The following is a 12,122-nucleotide window of genomic DNA, read 5'->3' as shown; positions in this document are numbered from 1 at the left end:
GAGTTGTGTGGAAATATTGAGTATTTATTCGCTGTGTCGTTTTCTTTTCACTTCAAGAATCTTCTGATGCTATGCAATAGCTTTTTGTGAGGAACAGGCTGAAATATAAGTCTCCATCCGCTTCAGTTTAACGCTGCTGCTCAATTGTTCAGTGAATTGAACTCCAGAATCGGATCGGTCTGATTCATGAACAGATCATGTCACAGTGGCCGAATTTGCGTATTTAACCACTGTATAGCAAGCAGAAATCATTAGGATGACAGTTTTATGAAACCGTGATCAATACCTGAATGACCTACTACATATCATGTGAATTGCCGTCAATTGCATCAAGAAAATAACAAGACAAGTGTAGTTCGGATTATATTCATACTATACACATACTTTCTTAATGGTCGCAAAGCAAGTTTTCAGTTGATGTAGGCTAACTTCTCAAAGAGTATGTTATTTTGGAAGCAGCCTTTGGTTCAAAGTGCGCAACCAGTGATCATTTTGCTATCCCATAAGGCCCAGAAACGATTAGATTGAAAAAGTTGAAAAAGTAATATTAAATAATAATGTTAAAATGTAATTATAATGCACACTTGCTAATCCAAAGATTAATTAGTTTCGGAAAAGGCCAGTTAGAATTGCAATTTCAGATATCTGCAAATTAATTAAAACAACAACAACAAGCAGACTCATTTGTTCATGGCTGCTTCAGCTTCTCCCATGAACTTGCCAAGAAGTGCTAGGGCATCTTCGGTGAATAATGACTTACAATACAATAATAAAGCTATTGTATGGCTTCTGGCAACTTGGGAAATAGTGCACACCTCATGTGGACAATTTTTTATGTTAATTTCATGGTGATTTTGTGCCACAGAATTTATCTCCACAGAAGAGCAAAAGTCATGCAGGTTTGAAATGACAGCATTGTTGAACATTTTTGTGTGAACTATTCCTTCAAAGCCCGTCAGTCTACAGCTGATACTATATTCATTTTCAATTTGAAACAAGGGAGTTTTGTGAAAACTCAGTCTGTACCATTTTAGTACAAATGATTATCTTCAGTCTAATAATGGAAATGCTCATTCTGTCACTGGTCTTCATCCTAAGAGAGATCATCTGAAAGTACTCATTACTCACTGGTGTTGAAAACCCTGCAAAGGTCCGAAATGGATTAGTCTCGTTTAATTTGTAACGCTTTAAAGAGAAATAGTTTTTTTTGTTGTTGTTGTTCCTTCGGCAGTAACCTTGGCAGCCAGCTGTTGCTTCGAACATCTTAGCAGTCTACCCAGTAAATCTGCGGTTTTATTCTCTCTCTTGAGTTTGGAGTTTTTGATGTCCAAATTCGAGGGGTTCGTGTGCTTTGCAGGCCCTTTGTAGCTCCGCTGTCTTTGTTTTAGGCGCATCCATTATTCAAATTCAGGAAAATACTTTGTTCTCATCTGTTAGAAACTGAGTGGCATGTAAATGAAATGTCTTCATCAAATGGAGACTACAGATATCCGCACAAATGTCTTTTTGCATGTCAAATGAGGTGCAGATGGCTCTGAATGCTCATCTAATGAGTTTTCGTATATTTTATTGTTAATTTAATTATCAAAACTCCAATGTAATTATGTTCAGCCTAGCTAAATTTAGTCAAAAACACTTCTCTTGAGAGTAGGGCTTGGTGCCAACCAAGAAACACATCTGTGTCCTGTTGGTTTGAGCTAGAAGAATGTTGTGTTCTTTCTGTAAAATGTTCATATTCTCACTTAAATGGTGATACGCTGCTTTAAACCTCTGAATGAATAGTCATGCTGCTTTGTGTGGTCATTTGAAACCCCCTCAGGGTGGATTAGAAGTCAAACACCCCGAATGTCTGACAGCAGGGAACCCGTCAAAAACACTTTCCTCTCACTCAGAGGGTTCAAATCAATGGCCTTTGTGTCGCTAGCACTGACAGAAAACAGGCCTGAGGGCGATTTGTTTGTGTTAGCGGATTAATTTCCCCTCTCTCTGTGTCATGGCGGGCACCTGTCAGCACTGAGGGACTCTTCACGTGAAGCCTGTGGGACTTTTTCGGCTGTCCCGGCATAGTGCGGTCAGGCTAATTAAGTCTCCGGTCTTTTCTTTTCAACTCCCTCGTCTCATCCCTTGGGCCTTACACCAACGTTGAGATCGTAGAAAAAGATCAGCAGATGTTTTTCAAGTGGTTTAGTGCAATGCGATTCAGGGAAATTATATTAGATGCAGCTGAGTTTGAATTAGCCCTCTACTGACCGTTGATTGAGTTATCTAATTCTTGTGAGACCGTGTTGACCCTAGTGAGCAAATCAGAAGACTCCTCCCCTTTTTCATTGTTCATAGGCAACTGTGTGAGTCCAGTATGGGTGGTTCTTAATGTTTGTGTGTCTGGCTCCATGGGAGGAGGACTCGGTATGAGTTGTTTCTTCTGTGCATCTATGGTTCCCTAGGGATGGTAAACAATCAGAGCATATTTGAGCACCCAGATCCTGCACGGTGGGGCAGATTATGTACATAGTTTGCATAATTCGCAGATAATGGAAAGGAAATAAGTTCGGATGTGTTTCAAGTTTACCAAATCAAGGTCAGGAGTTGAGAACACCTCAGGGAACAAGATCCAAATGCCTTAATTTGAAGACTAAACAGCCCCTGCCCTAAGTGTGACCTCTTCCTGAAAGAGTTTGTAGTTTGCTTCTCTTGGAAAGGAAGTATTTCATTATCTCGAGACTCAGATCGGATGCTCTAGTTCCTAATCTGTTTGCCCCTCTGTAAACTCCTAAAATAGCCACTCAAGTCCATGCAAGACCCTGTTTGTTCATTAATTTATTTTAAGATTATGTTCTCAGAAAAAAAAAATGGTTGAGTAGTCAGTTGGAGATCATGAAAAAGCTTTTGAAATGGCTGCTGGTAGTGAAATCTGTTCTCTTGAAGTGGAGCCTCGGAAGACAATGACAAAGCATACATTGTTAATTTGCTTGTAGTATTGTAGTAATGCATTTTTTTACCAATAGATAGCATGAGGAGAATGCATGGACACAGACAGGGATTAGCTATGGCCATCTGTTGCCTGAGGAATCAATAGCCAGACCTTTCTCAGCTTCCCTGCATGGGTACAGGAAAGGATCACTGCACCACTCCATCAACGGCACTTCAGTTTGGCCGAGAGTGACCTCAGATACTCCATTTATGAGTGTTCAATCATGCACCTTTGTGAGCAAGAGAGTGACATCTTACATGGGACCACGACTCCCACCTTTCACCCACCATCCCTGGCACTCTTCCAGTACCCTGCATGACCGGAAAACCTCTTGTTAAGATGAATGATATAGGCCTAATTGATTTAAAGTAGTTGGCTGTACTGTATATTCAGTAGTGGTTGCCAAATGGCAACTGCTAATGTTAATTTTAAAGCTTTCCAAAGTGCTTTTTCCCAAGCTACCGTATCGTGAGGACACTCATTTCTTAGTGTTTTCCTGAATTTTCTGTTAAGCTTTGTCTGTTCTGTCATATCTGGTTTTCATTTGGTTGTCCCAATGGACGCTTCTATTGCAAGAAAAGATTTCCATTTAGTTGGCCATTGAGTTCCCAGCTATTTTCTTCCTTCTCCCATTCTCTTTCATGGCTCTTTTTGAAGGTGTCGACACAATGGAGTGTCTTCCTATGACACTTCTGCAGCCTGGAGGCTTGAGGATTCGGTTTTCAGGTCGATATAGAGTAGACCATTTCATCCTTATTGCGGTAGACAACCCTAAAGAGCTGACGCCAACTCAGACCACCCTTCTCACTTCTGCCTGAGTGACTTTCCTGACATTCCTGGCAGAATTACCTGGCCTTAGCACCCTGCATTTATGAATCCAAGACATTGTGTGGTCGGTAGACTAGAACAACAAGCTTATGAGCATTGGTTTATGTTTAGTCTGTATATGTTGTTTCATTCCAGGATTTGCTATGAAGCATGGATGTGTTGTCTCAGAACATAACGGTCTGGCTATAGGTGTTGTATTGCAGTCATGTGACTGCAAAACTGTTTAAGATCATTGGAGATGGAGGGAACTGCCTGCTGTATGTGTGTTGGCAATTTGAAGGAAGATGAAGGCTTGTGCTGGAAACCTTAATGGTTCCGTAATTATATTACCAAATTACTTCTCATTAGATTCACATATCGCTCTTTAATGTTCTCTCTACCTAATCCAACACACTATCCATCTTAAAGGGGTAGTTCATCCAAAAGCTTACTCGACCTCGTGTTATTACAAATCTGTATGACTTACTTTGTATATGCTTTGTATATAACTTGTTTGTATAGATCAAAACATTTTTTATTTTTTTTTCCTTTCCATAGAAGAAAATTAGTCATACAGGTTTGATATGACACAACATAAAGTAATTCATGACATAATTTAAATTTTTAGATCAATCTTTCTATTTAATTGACAATCTTTAAGCATGACAAGTGTGTTTTTATTATGTTTTACTTCCTTTATGTATATTTAATATCTTTGTCATGTTTAATAGACTACAGCCCCAGCCTCATAATAACTGAGCCATCTTGGACCATTCCCTCTTTTCTGCCTAATGCGAAGGCCCATGGGAAAGAGAGCGAGGCTGCTGGCAAACCCTGTCAGATGCATGGAGCCATCTGCCTCTACACCTGACACTGTAACGCTCACTTTCATCCATCCAGTTGGGTCTCAACCCCACCAAATGTCTTTTCCTGATTAACAATAGTTTCATTTCAAACCCTTTCGCTCATACGTTCCCGCCATCCTTTGGGATCTTCCCTCTTCCTTTCCACCTGTTCTGTGAGCGTAACCTTGGATGACAAGCTGTTCAATATTTAAAATGGCAAACGCTACAAAAAACTAGAGTACTGGAGTGCAGCGTCTGCATTGGTTTCTGCGCCGTTTGTTTCCATGTGGGGTTTTTGTTTCGAGTTGGGGATGAGAATTGAAATATCAGCAGATAGATTTCCTCTGTTCCACTTTGGCTGAACCGAATCTCATTGTGAGAGGGAGAGATTTCAGGAGGCTGGCTGACGCACACAGGGCCATCTCCTTCTGGCTTTACTCTCTCTCTCTTTGAACCAGATCTCTGTTCTCAGCGGAAACAAATATAACTCTCTCGTGCTTGCTAAGTGGACTCTTTGGAGGTTTCCGCCACAAAGAGGGACTTCTAATGGGGACAGGCAGATTCACATGAAGTGTTTAAAGGCTTGGGTATCCCCAACTCTCTGTTGTTGGGTGGGTGGAAAGATCAAATCTTAAGCCTTTCATTAACACCAGCGGACTGAACAAACCTCTTTCACAATTAGATATTTTTTAATTTCATAAAGTACAGGGAAATGCGCACAAGCCTTCAGGGTGAAAATTTGAGGAATGTCACCTCTTAAGTCTGTAATTGGTTCTCGGCTTTCTTCGCTTCCACCTGGCGAAACATGGTATGATTGACGGGGAGCTGAAAAAATGAATTATAAGGCCTTGCATAAGGTTAACAGCTCCTGCCAAGTGTTGAGAGAACAGTGGCTGTGTTGTACCTGTGTCGGTTGTCATGGAGGCGTGTCCCAAAGCAAAGAAAGTGATAAAGACTGCTCCGTATCTGTGAAGTCTTTGTTTTGCAATGTTTACCCTTCAACAGCCATGAATCACCACATCATCAGCTTATCTTGACTGCTCTGCGCAGTTGCGTTCATTCGGATTCTGCTCAACATTATCGTTGTCTTCTTGATGGACAGTAAAGATGTATAATAGAGCATCTACCTACGCTATGACCAAAGTCTGTCCCTGGTATATCGCTCATCTGAGTACTAAATATGTACCATAGAGATTTAGTATGACACTGCTGGATGTAATTTACATATGTTGGTCCTAATCAGCTAGGCTATTTGTAGCAGAAACAGCTGTTGTTTGTTGGGGCGGTGGTATAGCTGCTGCTATTCTGCACACACAGCAAACCCTCACAGCCCTTTAATAAATCATAACCATTTTGTCTAAGAAGGTAATAACTCAACTTGCTCCAGTCTATTCACTTTTATACGTTCTTTCAGACTTAAAGGCAAAGTCCATTTTTTATGATGTGTAAATACTTTCTATCCCAGTTTAATGTGGAGAGTTAGCTTCATTTTTCATTGATATAAGTGGCCTGAAAACCAGTGGTGTGAGTTTAGGCATTTTGGAAATATTTTTTCAGTTCTGTTTGGTGCCACCTTTAAAGTATCAACTGAAGCAACTTTTCCCTGCCCCTGGTGTGGTGAAGATTGTGGTGAAGGTCCTTTGACCTTCTACTGGCCACTTCTCCAGGGACAGATGGACAGGTTTATTTTTGAGGTCAAGGTGCCTCTTGCCCCAGGGGTTCCTATCGTTCTGTCTTATTGATCTCATCCCATAAACGGACATGTCCACATTGGCTTGGAATGTGAACTGTTGCATATGCTTCAGTCAATGAACTGATTGTCAGCAAGGTCACCTTTAAGTCCTTCTTGTTTGTTTGGGTGGCATAAAGGTTTAACTGGTGAAGGTCTTGGTAGCAATGTGGCTTGTGAAAGCAATAAGCCATTTGAGACCGTGGTTTACACTGGATTACCAAGGTTAAGGGTGTTTTCGGCACATTGCATATTGCATGCCTCGTGGCTTATTACTTTATTGTGCATGTTCCATTATGTGCACCATTGACCCATATAACGATGCCAGATATAAGGCAATGCCAGATTATTCTAGTGAGTCTATATGTAGTGACATTTAGGTACAAACACGGAGAAACAAAGGGATTAATTCAAGAAGTCTTAATTGTTCACAATCTGATGACCTGTGCTTACTGTTGGGTAAGTCCCCCAGATCCATAAGCCAGACCCTAGACAATGGGTTGTTACCATGGGTTTTTTTGGTGGGGGTGAGATGGTTGGCCTGTTGTCCCCCAGAGCCGAAGGCCAGATAAGAGGAGCGGATTAGTGTCTCTCCCAGCATTCCTTCTTCCCATTGTAGCAAAAGTGATGTCTCAATAGGAAGCCTAGAGGAGTGGTGACGCTATGGACCCTTTCTTTTCCAATGGTTTTCTCTACTCTTTTATTTATTTTTAATCTCACGCATCCTTCTCCGCCTTTACCTCTGAAATAAGATGTTAGGCTTTATCATTTTCTGGAAGCCCCTATGACCTGGAAAATTAGAGACATTTGTGCAGGAAATTATGGGTTTGATTATGGTGGCAGGAAATGGCTGTCGGCAATTAAAAAAGATGAGGAGAAAACATGTGTTGCCTTGAGACGTAGGTGCAGCTTCCGTCAGCTCTCCTCACTTTAAAATCAACAACTCCGTGTTTGTCGGAAAGGGTTTGCGGGTGATCAAAGACCTCGCCGGATCCATTTTTGGACACCTAAATGTCGTTTAACGCAGTAGATTAGTAGTTTCAGTTGTGTGGCTCTTTCTGGCTAAGTGTAAAATGTGTAAGTGATGACAGCTGTTCAATAAGTGTTGATTTTCCATGCTTTGTCTACAAGAGATTATTTTTATAAGCTGTAGATCAGACTTCAAGAGATTTTCTGTTGTTAGGTTTTATTTTAGGAAGTAATATATTCAGATTTGGTTATGTTCTTCTGTAATTGTGGGATTAAGTTCATGGAATTTGAGGCCTTTTCTCTGATACTGACAAAAATATAAATTGAGAATCCAGGATAGTACATCTCTCCAGTTTAAAAAAAAAAACACCTATAGGTGAACCTGACTGTTTTTTGTTTTTTTTAGAAATCCCTCTGTAGATGATGTGATTTTTAGTGCTGATCTTGGTTCAGCATCCTTTCCAGGTGTCTTTATGTCCTATCACGGTACCAATCTCATATCTGCATGAAAGGGCAGCTGTTATCTTCGACCTTTTGCTTGTTCTACAATCTTCACGCTCTTATTGACTTCCATCAGACTGTTTCAATAGCGTAATTATCCCTATAAAATCTTTAGTCACGGGCATGATGAGATTTTTATGAGCCAGACGTGTCACATGTGTACAGACGAGTGTGTATTTGCCTGCATGTGTCCTATCTTTGGGATTGATTAGCTGGTAAGTGACCTGCTTGGTTCAAGGTTAATTGGTTTATTGTAGCAGATCATGTTGTGAGATGGAGATTGAGCGACGAGTTTGACACTGCTATAATGTGCATGAATGTGCAGCTTTTAGGTTCTAATGAACTGCTGAGCTTGCAGCCAATCAGGTGTTGCGGTTCAGCCAGTTTGGCCTGTTTTATGTGTTTAATGAGCTTTTTAGGGATATTTGAGTGAAGCGTGTATTGTTTCTTGTGCTCGGAAGGAGGATGAGGTTATTGTTAGATTAATAACATAGTTAGACGTTTTGCTTCAGGGTGCTGATGCGTTGTGTGTTTTGGTGTGAATATGTGTTCACTTGAGTCTAATGCCTTTTCCTGACTCAGCTAGCAGAGTGCTGCTTCAGCTCACTGGAGCCTATAGATGCTCAAACACACATGCACACACTCACACAGCCTTAGCATTCACCCCAGCCTGACATCATACATTCTATTCAAGCACCAGGCATTCCTTTATCAGTGATTCCCAGCTGGGTTCATTTAAGTTTGCTTTTGAATTTTTTATTTTTTTTGTATTTTATACACATTATATTTTTATAATCATCAATTTCTATGATTTTGTTTTATATTATATTACATTTTTTGGGGAATTTTATTTATAATTTTTATTACTGTGCAGTTCAGTAATAAAAATTAAAGTTGCATCTCACATTTGGAGCTTTTGTCTTCCTATGCTGCTCATAACTAAATAACACCACCTGCGTGTGGCTTACTGCAGTGGGTAACGTGACATGCAAATGTGAGAGACTTTTCTAAAATGAATAGTAAAATATTCATCACTCACATTTCCTGCATGATTCATTCATAGGTATTTGTGTGCCCTCTTTAACCTAACCTGAGCAGCAAGTGTTGATTTCAGACCTTGTCTTCAATGATGTAATATCTTGATCAGAATCAAAAATGAGGTTTAAGATTTAGGTTACGTTTTGTTACCAGGTATCAATCATGTTTAAAATTGCATTCAAAGTGCAAGCACACCTGCTTTTTCAGTGCCCCTAACCATGTGTGTTGTATTTTTAAGATGTGGTAGCGTAAATTTTTTTAGCTTTTAAAAAACATGTAAAGGGGGGGGGGGCGTTGCTATAGTAATATTGTTTTTGTAAAATTAACTTTTTTTGCTTGTTATATTTTCATGTATATATATATATATATATATATATATATATATATATATATATATATATATATATATATATATATATATATATATATATATATATAATTCAATAATGCTGGTCACCCTTAGGTTTGTCTGGTATGTTACTAATGCAAGTGTCTAACCATATACGAAGCCACATTTAGTACATTTGAAATTGTCCACATTTGGATTCAGAAAAATCCTATCTTTATTGTTTTTGTTATTGTTTACATGCAACAACATCCTGAATAAATTGGCTGGCAAAATGCAGGCACTCAATAAGATTCAGTTTCTGCCACTCCTCCTCCTCCTCTTCTTCCCTGTTCTGCCTTTCATATGCACCGAGGCTCATGAGATCGTTAGCGGATCTCAGTCTCAGTGGATTTCAGCAGTCAGAGGTCAGTTGTCTTCAGAGACGTCACTCACTGGGCCTGGAGGTTTTGTTCCCATGTGGAAGGAAAGACCTTATTCACGCTGTTTTTCTTCCCTGAACGCCAAGGAGCACCAGGAGTGAGGAACGGATAGAGAGGGACAGGCAAACACAGCTGGGCAGCCAAGGCAGGACAGTTTTATTTCAGAGAGTCAGTGTGCTTTGTAATGTGCAGAAAAGAGCCAGGGGAATACTTCACAACACCCAACGGACCCGTTCCTCTGTCTGGCTCTCTTTTTCATCCTCTCTTCATCTGTTCTGTCTTGGTCTCTTTCTCTCTTTCTCATTTTGCCTCCTTTTTTGTCATTTTAAAGAGAGAGTTCACTCAAAAAAGAAAATTGTCGTAATTTACTCACCTTCATGTCACTTCAAACCTGTTTGACTGACTTTCTTCTGTGGAACATAAAAGAAGGTTAAAGTTGTTTGGACCCTGACGTTTCTCAACTTATTTTGTGTGTTCTTGGTTTCTGAAATTACATAAGTACCATAAAACTGGTCCATGTGGTTTTTACTTTGGGTCTTCTGAAGCCAAACAATATCTTTGTGATGAGGGTAAGGTTTTCAATGACTAACAATCATATAGACCACTCAGTTGCTTTTTTTTTTTTTTTTTTTTTTTAGATTGACAGCCCCATTCACTTTCATTCATTTTTTCGAAAATTCACCTTGTGTTTCATGAAAGAAAGACTCCGATAGGTTTAGGTCGACAAGAGGGTGAAAAAATATTACCAGAATCAAAATTCTTCAGGTTTCTCTCACGTAATTTCTACAAAAAATCCAGTTCTTTTTGCATTAATTTTTTTGCATTTATTACTTTTCTGGGTCTGGGAACATTTCAGTTGCATTTCTGCCTATGCAGGGTCAGAGAGCTCTCAGTTTTCATCAAAAATATCTTAATTTGTGTTCCAAAGATGAACAGAGGTCTTATGGGTTTGGAACGACATGAGGGTGAGTAATTAATGACAGAATTTTCATTTTGGGGTGAACTAATTTAAGTGAAAATAGTAGGACTCCTTTATTCAGTCATTCTGTTTCTCTCAAACACGTCATTTCTTTGCCGGCAATGCAGCGGAATAAAGAGGGAATGTGTTTTTAGTCTGACTGACGTGTGATTGCAAATGAGAAGCAGCTGTTTCCATCCCCCTCTGTGTCTCTCGGAGTACTCGTCCCACAGCAGGAGTGAGCCAAGTGGAAAGCAGCACCCAACAGCTGCACACAAACTCAGCAAGGAGCCGAAACAGACAGGTTTTTTATGTCTTTGTTTAGGAGGAACAACAGGAAGGGAACCAAGTATCAGAAGGTTTCTGGCCTATAGCTGAGCGACGTAACCGGGGCCAGGCGATAGAGCCGTAAACGACGGATGGGTCTACATCAATACAAATGACACAAGTGTTTCAGATCTGTTGACGTGACCCAGAGTGTTGGGGCAAAGCGGCGGTCTGTCGTTAAGAATTCACACCTCTACCTCAGGAGCAGCTGTTGCCCATCTCACTCCTCCTCAATGAGGGGGAAGGGAGGAATGCTAAAGGAATATTCCGGGTTTATTGCGACCTGACGTCTGTGTGCTGCATTTGTGGAGTGCCGGCGATTACCTCAGACAATAAATGCGTGCTTATTGTAAACGCATGTTTCGTGTGTTTATAAACACAGAGGGACCTGTTGAAATTATTGCCTGAGGTGGTCGACACAGCATGTTAATGGGTGATAGATTATTATTTTTAGATATTTTTATAGATTGTTTTGATGATAAAATACTTTCTTTTGCCAGTTTAATGCACAGAGACATCCATAAGCAAGTAATCGGTAGGTTGATTTCCTGAAACGTTCTCAAAACATTAGCTGCATTCCAAATGATCTAATGTATGCAATGCATTATGTATTCTGCTGTCTAGGTCATTCAATTTTTAAGAGTAGTGTCATCTCAAATGTAACGTGGTTTAGTGTTTTTTCACCACGTTCAAATTTAGAGCTTTAGCATGTTTAGCCCAGTGTTATTTTTACCATTATTTCTATACTACTCTAGTGTTAATTAACATTTTGGCTTTTATTTTTATTATAAAATTATTTTATTCATTCTCGTTTCTTCTTGTTTTTCTTTTAATTTTAATTTTATTAGTTTTAGTCATTTTAGTACTTTAATTTATGTTCAGTTAGTTCCAAGGGAACTTTTCTCATTTTTGTTACTTTTTTAATTGTTTTCATCAGCATTTCTAGTTTATTTCAACTGTTTCAGTTATCAAAAATGTCTTCATAAAAATTAACAAAAGTTTTATTAGTTTTACTTTTTACAGTAACAGCCCTGGTTTTGCGGCTCCTCTTCTGCTTTACAAATACATCTTTGAAAATCAAAAATAAGCTATATTATGTCAATGTGAAAATATTAATTAAAAGGATAAATTGGGTATTGGGGCTTCCATATGAAGCCTTTTGTGGAAATGGTTATTTTTTTTCAGACAGGTGCTACTAGTGGTGCAGAA

At 39.4% G+C, this 12,122-nt stretch overlaps 1 protein-coding gene across 2 annotated transcripts in view; it reads left to right on the top strand.

Moving 5' to 3' along the window:
• LOC306854960 (signal-induced proliferation-associated 1-like protein 2) overlaps window positions 1–12,122 on the top strand; it is a 64,917-nt gene that overhangs the window by 450 nt on the left and 52,345 nt on the right. The window lies entirely within an intron of this gene.

The sequence above is a fragment of the Barbus barbus genome (genome assembly GCF_936440315.1).
Source record: "Barbus barbus genome assembly, chromosome: 35".
Taxonomy (NCBI): domain Eukaryota; kingdom Metazoa; phylum Chordata; class Actinopteri; order Cypriniformes; family Cyprinidae; genus Barbus; species Barbus barbus.
This window is presented reverse-complemented; position numbering and strand designations above follow the sequence as displayed.